Raw genomic sequence first — 9121 nt, forward strand, 5'->3', positions numbered from 1 at the left:
AGGCTTTAGGTGCATAGTGTGTGCTTTACTCTTTAATCTATCTGTAATTTAAAAAGCTATTGCTTTGCAATTAACTAGTAATTGGGGCGTGCCATTGGCACGCCTCCTGAGCGTTCATGTGCGCACTTATCTAGCTTATGCATATTGGTAGGTCTAGGTTGATCTTTGATGGTATTTATATACACCAAAAGTGATTTGACTATAGGTGAATATGCTTTGCTGACTTTAACCTCCTGATGGGTTCCAGAATTCATTACAAACTTGCTATTATGAGGATCACATGTGCTCCTCTGCGTGGTAAACGTATGTGCGGCAAACCAAGACATGGAGCTCCCTTAATGTTCCTGGACAGAGACGCCGTGGAAGAGACTCGCCTCCTTCCTGGATCTCCTTGTCAAGGGGTAGAAAGGGAGAAAAGTTCATAGTTCACCTAGAGAGTGTATCTGCAAGCACGAAAGTCACTCCAATTTCCTAGGCAATTAGAGAAAATCTGTCAAACAGATTACAGTTAAAGATGAACAATGGTTGTGTTCTTTTAAGATCCCAAGAAGAAAAGAATCATCCGCTTTTAAGATACGAAGAAGAAAAGAATCATCCGCAAGTTCTTGCCGACATAATTAGAACTTCCAAAGCTTTAATATACTTGACAGATCGACATGGTAGAAAACTAACTTGACACTATATTTATCATCCAAGTCAGAGAATGAATTAGTGGACCATGATTAAAACTGCGGATATTTGCATAGAAATTACGACATAATTAGTTGGAAGTTGGAACTGTCAAAAGTATAATCTAGAGTTCACGTATGCAGTCCATTAATTAATATGACAAGGCAGTATAAGCTAGGTCTGAATTCTGATTCCTAAGATTAACAGTGCCAAAGTACCTATCATTTCGCAGAATTATATGAGTTGTATTAATGGCAAAAAAAGTAGTCCATGAATACAGCAAAAGTAGTTGAATTGAAAGTGAAGCACAAAGCACCACCTAATATTCATAGGAGCTGTTCTTATCTTGTCAAAAATGTTTCCACTTCAGCTAAAGGAGCACAGGGGCTAGGATCCTGGAGAAATAAACATCACAAAAAACTGGTATTCCAGTTTGAAAGAATGAGTGCAGACTCCACAAATCCCCACCATAAGTAATAACAAGGTAAAGGGAACAACGGGTATTGCCTTCACTAACCGAACTTATATAAACATACATCATGAGCTATCCTTCTTGGAAGAATGATCAGAAGCAGACAAGGATGCGGAGCTCGCCCAGGCCCTATCTTTCGACTCGCTTAACATAAGTACAACATGCCGACAATCTCTCATACAGCGACAGGTAACTACATAGCAGAGCAATTTTCAAGAAATCAATGATCGACAGCGGCTTTATCTTCCAAATCCAGATTAGTGTCAAGGATCCCTGGGCCCAGAGAATTGTCCCTGATGTAATTTTTTGCCCATGTTATGAGATCACCTCCCAGTTATATTTGTTGCACATGTGCACTACCTATTAGCACCTCCAACCGCACAACGCCATAACTGTATGTCAGATTTCTCAGTGTCCATCATGGTGTACGCATATTCTGATCAAATGAGAAGGACTGGATCAGCACTTTGTACATCAGCAAACCAGTAAAAATTCTGAATAAATGACAGTAAGGCAGTGTGAATCCATTGGAGGTGAGAGTAAGGCAGCGCAAATCCATTAAACCAGTAAAACTTATAGGAGTGGCAGTGAGTTATTATATATCTAGTCACAAGATGCATTACACATATAGATAAACACACAATGACCAGACAACTATTTAAAAAAATGTGTCACTTTTAGTCAACAGAAGACGACAGGGATAAGCCCTGTCGAGACTCTGAGAGACTGATGAGGGATGTCGCCAGTCCTCGAACCTTTACCCATCCCAACCTTCATTGTGTACCCAGTTGAATTATCTAAGATTGGTTTTCTTATTTAAGGGGTCTGTCTGAGTTCCGATATATTACCTTAAACCCTATCTAATTGTGCCCACAGTATCAGCATGCAGTTCTTAAGAAAAAAACCGAGAAGAATTTCATTAGCATGAAGAAGAAAAGATTGTAGTGATGATAATCCAGGAATTATAAAGTAACCAAGAGTGTTGTAGGAATTGTCCAAAGGTAAGGAAGTATCCCATCGACCAACCTTTTGTTAAGATACCGAATTTGATTATGTATACTGGAATTTAAGTCATTTTGAGTAATAGGTGCAACACAACCTGTTTAAACATTATCTTGATTAATAATTGCAAAAGTATTTAAAGTATAGGAGACCAAACTTGGAAACGTGACAAAATGATATCAACTTTCTGTCAGATACTTCCATTGATGTGTTGTGTGTATGGTTCCAACACCTACAGAATTCCATATGTGTTTGATTGAATGATTCCATTCTAGACCTATATTAATTCTCACACAGGGCTACTCGTTGAACAATCAAGCTAGCCCATGTATATCATGTTTCCTGCAGTGTGTTATATTTAGGACACACATGGCACATGGAAGCAAATAAGGAATTTCGAGAAGCCGGAGAAATTTCAGTTTATATTTACTCTTTTAAGGTATAGGTAAGATGATACTTCAGGATAATCTTTGTCGAGTATATTATATTTTATAATAAACATCTCCACAAGAATGAAACTGTGGAATTAAGCTTTTCATGTTTTCTAAGGGCCTCAATACAAGAACCATGATGCAGTGATATTCTTTTAACCACTCAAATTTGATAATTTGTGCCTAATTTTCAATAACAACCTTCAGATAAGTTAAAGTGATGTAGATTTAAGAGCTATACACTTAAACTACAAGGCAACTTATGACTTTACATATAGTAAGTCTTGCTAAATGGTCATGTAACTTTACAGTCTTAAGCAAAACAATGAAAGCGCCCTAATCATTTCAATTTTTAGTGCACAAATGTTCTTTGCTGCTTCTGAAGATTTGGATTTTTATATTATTTTTAGAACGGAAACCATAGGATGGTATGCTACAATCTGACAGTTTCACTCTTTATCGGTGTACGTATTATTATTGTACTATAAATACTGGGGTTGCACCTTTTTCCTTTAGATATTGTTGTGAATATGATTGAGAAAAACCTGGAATATATTACTCTTGATAGAATATTATATTTGTGATAATTATTAATACATCCATGGCATTTGGGAAAACAATAAGTTCACATGGTAATCTCATTTATTTTAGCGTCATGTAATATCTGAATGACATTTTCATTTTTATTTCCTTGGTATGGATCATCATGGCCACAAACCTGAACCACTTAATATAATCGAGGTACAAATGATCCCTGATCATAGATAGATCAGCTCACCAACCAATGATCCCTGATTCATGGTAATCTCATTTATTTTAGCGTTATACCCATTCAGATAACCCAATGATTCCTGATTCATGGTTTCATATATGAGATTTCCTATCAATCGAGGTACCAATCATAGATATATCAGCTCACCAACCAATTAATATAATATTTTTAAAAGGTTTCCAATAGAGCATAAAGGCAAACAAATAAGCACAAAGTTGCTCTATTTTCCATGAATAACAAAACAAGGAAATCTTAACATCCTTGACTCGAACATTAGAAATCACAAAAATCAAAAATCAAGCAGTGTTGAATTTTCTCGGAACCCAAAGCTTTTATTTTCTTGATTCTGAAAGGAACTCAATGCGCACATTTATCATGTACTAACTCAGTGAAGACCAAATACAAGTACAGTCATCTTTGTTATAGTACCTTCCAGTGAAAAATAAGAGGGAAAACACAATCATGTGGTGAAACCATAGTGGAAGAACTTAATAAGGAAACAACAAAAGCACACCCTGCAGTACTTTATAGAACAACTTACATTTCCTCCTGGATGCTCTTTCCATGCTTCGTAGTCTGGCCAATGAATAAAATGAGTTGACAGCTGCGCTCTGGTTATTGGTTGCCTGGACGAATAAACAAATGTAATTTTTATAGGAGTAAAAAAATGTAATTTTTGTAGGAGTTATAAAACCTATTTGATCTGTCAGAGAGAAATAAATAACAGAGTGACAAAATTTAATGCTGAAATACAAATAACCATGTATCTTCAGAAGAGGAAATATATTTGAAAAATGATCCAGAGAGTTGCCTGGGCATATCCAAACGACCATTGGTAGAAAGAAGCATATATACACATGTAAGTGGGCAAACGGCGTAGTCCAAACAATTGCATGGATACACGCAGACAAGACAGAAAAAAGGTAACAACCTGATTCCATGGCGGCGTTTCTGTCATCTGTGTCCTCTAAAGAAACAAAAGGGCTGCAGCAGCTAGCTCACTGGAAAAAGAATAGTCGCATCCAACTTTGATGTAAGCACAGACGAGACACATGGACAGAAGAAGATCAAGGGATAGAAGAATCACCAACCTGTAAACCAAGGCAGCAAGCAAGTTGCAGCAAGATCATCACCTGCAAATAAGAAACTGGAGGACCAGAGCAGCCAGATTAGTCAAAAATCTAAGAGAAAAAGACTAAATAATGAGCTCCAGAGAACAACGGTCAAGAAATAATCATTCTAATTACTGGACGTAACTTTCCATCAATTATTACAAACTGAAGAAATGGAAATATATCTTGCTTCATGACGTTCAATATATCATGTGTGCCTTAAATCCTATAATAATGTAAAAGTAGCCAACCGAGAGAACACAACACATACCTCATGATAGAAGTGAGCTGCGACTAATCATCCTAAACCATGGACATCATAAGTCAAATTAGTAGTAGCAGGACTCAAAATATGCAAATCCAAATGTATTTGCGGTAGAATGTAGGGCATAAAAATTAACACTACGGTTCCATGATGTTGCTACCTAGAGCAATGGATCACACACAGTTTGGGGGAAATTATCTCATCTAGGAGACATCAGCCACAAATACTTGCTGATTGATGTTCTTCCAATTCATAATACGAATGCATGGCTCATAAACACTTGTAGGTCATTGTCTCAAAGAAGTACCTTGGGGTGGTTATATCTAGGGGATCCTTTGGCAATATCAGGCCATTAGACCATTTAAGCATCCTTCATGGACAAGTCACAAGTGGAAGTCAAAACTACAAACAATTTAGAAAATCTAGACGCAATTTAAGGAAGAAGGGAGAGACCAGGTCTACCGTTTACTCATTGTGTAATCATTGACCTGTCGTTATATATCCATCTAAAATGATCTGCATTATAAGGCTGCTTTAAAACTGAAGCAAGAAGCAATTAAGATGAAAATGCATTAGGACCATTTTGATCCAATCGATAAATCAAGTAATGTTCAGACTTCAGAGAACACGGAAAATGAATATATAAACATCTAAAAGTTAATGTACCATTTGTACTGGTACTTCAGATTGGACTAAAAAGCGAAATGTTCGACGACATAAGATTGTTTAACAGAATTTCCTTGCAAGGAGCACAAACAGATTAGGGCATACATACCCATGAATGGTTGTCCTTTCTTCATATGCAGTGAATTACCAAGATAATAAATAGTGGACGTGATTCCAGGTTGAAGCGCTATAAACATGATTGGTACAGCCTCCGGTCCGGGGTCACTCGCGCCTTGTGTTTACCATCCATTCAACATGAGCTCTATGGAAAATTAATGAGTTATTTCTTCTTAGTAGCAGAGCAAATAAACAACAACTAAAATATAAAGTGGAAAGTAACCTACAATGTTTACATCATATATTGTTACCCATGCCTTCATGTGCCACCTTTGCATCATTGCCAAAATAATGTACCGCCTCTCCACACCATATCTGTGAGTGTCTTCGGCGTACAGTTTAGTGCTTAACCTCCAGGATCGCTTGAGTAGAATATCGATGAAAACGGATGAAGATAAAGATGCACTGGTCAGACTGCGATTGCAAGTAGTGCATGTTTGTAGCTACATCATGAATTTCATTACATACTCTAGGGTCTCAAGTGCACAATAGAAAGCATTACAAGAGTACGGAGCTTGTGTTTTTTGACTCATCAATAGCCATCCAAACCAAACACATGAACCTAAAATGAACAGGTCAAATAATCTAGCATAAATAGAATATTTCTATTATATGAGATTACCTTCGGTCACTGAACCCAAATAATTCAAGGATACAACCGAAGACACACCGGGCCAAAGAAGCTTTTCTTCTTGTCGTCATCGACGCCGGGTTCTGGCCAGTGTTCAAACAAGTGCCACTCATTCAGCGGCATCTTTTGCAAGTTCAACCTAGAATCACAACAGGAGGCCAAGCATTACAGAAAACTCATACTCCAGAAAATCCATCTCCTACATCAAATTAGAGAAATAAATTGGAATCACGGACTGCCAACTATAACAAATAGTGAAATAGGAATTTTCTTATATATGACTGAAAGAAGAATAGTTCAACTGCGACACAAAAATGGATCATGATGCACTCACCTCGGAGATCTAATATATATTCCGGATCTGGATGACAACTGGGGCTAATTGAAGAGATCAGAGGAAGAAACGACAGAGACGGAGATGAGGGAGAGGCCATGTCTGCCACCCATCCACCTTCGCGGCCCACGGTCTCGTCATCCTACTTGTCTCTCTCCCCGTCCCTTCCTCCTGCGGCTACCACATCCGGACGCGCCCTCCTTCGTATCCCGCAGCCATGCCTTGTTGTGGTCATCGCTTGAAGAAGTAGCCGAGGAAGGAGCCTCCGCAGATCGACGGGAAATAGAAAGGGGACCTGGGGCGCCGCGGAGCAGAAGGATCTGGGATGGGAGAGGCGACGGCGGCGGCAGCCGAGGGGTGGCGTGGGAGAAAGGGGACCGCTTGCGTGCTGGAGTAGGAAAGGGAGCTCAGGGGGCGACGTAGTATCTGGGAAGTTTTCCCCTTTCTTTCTCGTATGCTAGACTAATACCCAACAGACAAGTGGACCAACGAGACGAAAATACTTCATCGACAGAACAGTAGCTCCTGCCGACGTGGACCGCGCGAGGAGGCGCCCTTTGCGCGACGCTTAAAGGGTTTAATTTGGACACCATTTAATTTTTGTTAGATGCGATATTACCACAAAAATACTTGGCTACGGTCTAGGCTGGCACAAAAAGTTTGGGGCCAAAAGAGTTGTTCAAATTTAGTTTTAAATTTATGTGCGTATATTTAATGCTGCTAGCCCTATTTTAAATAGGTTAAGGCCATTTTAAAAATTCAAAAGATGCTGGTTTCTACAAGACAATTACTTAGTGAATACTTGCAACATCTCGAACATTTTAGTTTTTGGTTTGAAGAAATATTTTTTTTGGTGTTATTATAAATTTGAAAATGGCTTTGATTTTTATCAAATGGAAATTTGGCTTAGTTAAACATGATGACATGGCACCATTAGGGTAAGGTCACTGTAGCATGACACTGGGGATGAATTATTATAATTAGTTTAATCCGAATTGACCAAGTCAATTTGACTAGCCAAAAGGGGAGGCGGTGGCCCACATGCCATAGGCAGCAAAGAAACTAATCTTGTTAATTAGATTAACTAGCCTGGGGTCCGCTTGCCATTTGCTAATGGGCTAAATTAGTACTAAACTAATACTACCTAGCCTAATTAAACAAGGGCCGGCCATTACTGGACACAACCCAGCCGGCCACACACACGGCCATGTACAGGGCGAGTACTGGGCGCCGGTGCGCCGGCCCAATAATTGCGTCGGTCCAGCCCCAGGCGTCCGATGCAGCGAAGCGCAGCCGTCCGATCTGGCCTCCGCATCCTCTTCTTCCCCGTCCCTCGTCTTCCACTTCTCCTCCCGTCCCGGCGGCGCCCATAGTAACCACCCCAACGATCCCGCCGATTACCCCGAGTGAGACGGCCGGCCGCGAAGCTCACCGGCTCACCGCCGCTTGCCATCCTTGCCGGGCAGCCACGGTTCCAGCAAAAAAGCACCGATCCAACCTTGCAGCTCGCCATAGTAGCGGTTCCAGCACACAGAGACGCGGGTTGCAGCACCCCTCCACCCCCACCCCCCGACCACAGTCCTAGCCATGGTTTCCAGCTCGCCGTGGTGACCGTCGTGCTCGCCGCAGTGACCGTCTCGCTCGCCGCGGTCACTGGTTCCAGCAAAAATATTTCACGGTTGCAGCTCCCCACACTATGGTTGTAGCTTTTTTCACAGGTTGAAGCTTTTCCCTCCATGCCGCTTGAAGCTTTTTCCACCGTCGCTTGAAGCTTTTGCGCTACCAGTTGAAGCTTTCTTCCACGGGTCGAAACTTTTTCGTCACACCGGTTGAAGCTTTTTCCACCACCGGTTGAAGCTTTTCCTACGCTGGTTGAAGCATTTCCCACTTACGCTGAAATCATTGACGACCGTCGCCGCCGGTCGCAGCACCGCCGCACACCGGTTGTAGCATCGTCGTATGCCGCTTCCAGCACTGCAGGTCACCAGTTGTATCACTCCAGAAATGCGGCTTGCAGTGCTTGAGACTGCCTCTCGCAAAGCAACGTCCTGATCGCTACAGCTCCGGCCAGGTGGCCACCACCTTGCCATGGCCACGAATGCCACCCCCGGGAGCCGTCCTATTACCGCAGCTCATGGCGTGCTCAAAAATAGCTGTCGTAGCACCCCCTTGCAGTAGCAACAACAACAAAAACGAGTGCAATTTTTGGTTGTAATGTGACCTGACGGCAGCCTGGAAGCATGCTGGCCGGAGTTGCAGCAGCTAGCAACAGCAAAAAGAAGTAGAAGGGAGGCGCTGGTGGTGGGCAGGAGCTATCTGGAAGAAGGAAGAAGGAAGAAGGAAGAAGGGATGGGTGTGAATGGGTGGCTGGGGGCGTTTGCGTGAGAAGATAAGGCTGCAGGGGGTAAGCGGTTGTGTGGGGCCAGCAGAACGTAACGATCCTGTGGCTCGTGACACACGATTTCAAGTACAATCGCGTGGCTTGCGACGGGCCGGCCGAAGCTTCGGCCGGCGCACCGTCTTCGAACTTTCCCCATGTACAGGGCCTTGGCGCCCATGGCCAAGAGCGGTAGCAGCAAATGGCAGCAGCAACTAGTAGTAAGCAGAGCAAAGCAGTAGCGGCAAGCAGCAGGAGCAAGTAGCAGCAGTA

General features: G+C 41.9%; 1 long non-coding RNA gene across 2 annotated transcripts; it reads right to left on the bottom strand.

The window, feature by feature from the left end:
• Window positions 1-1046: 1046 nt before the first annotated feature.
• LOC123115781 (uncharacterized) lies at window positions 1047-6891 on the bottom strand. 2 transcript variants are annotated; one of them, XR_006456731.1, is made up of 8 exons: window positions 6472-6891; window positions 5734-6276; window positions 5499-5651; window positions 4730-5263; window positions 4438-4493; window positions 4278-4347; window positions 3888-3972; window positions 1047-1577 (listed from the first exon to the last, which is right to left on the bottom strand). It is a non-coding gene; the product is annotated as an uncharacterized lncRNA (long non-coding RNA). The 2 variants fall into 2 exon arrangements; XR_006456730.1 differs by having other exon boundaries at window positions 4730-5651.
• Window positions 6892-9121: the final 2230 nt, after the last annotated feature.

Source organism: Triticum aestivum, chromosome 5B (genome assembly GCF_018294505.1).
Source record: "Triticum aestivum cultivar Chinese Spring chromosome 5B, IWGSC CS RefSeq v2.1, whole genome shotgun sequence".
Taxonomy (NCBI): domain Eukaryota; kingdom Viridiplantae; phylum Streptophyta; class Magnoliopsida; order Poales; family Poaceae; genus Triticum; species Triticum aestivum.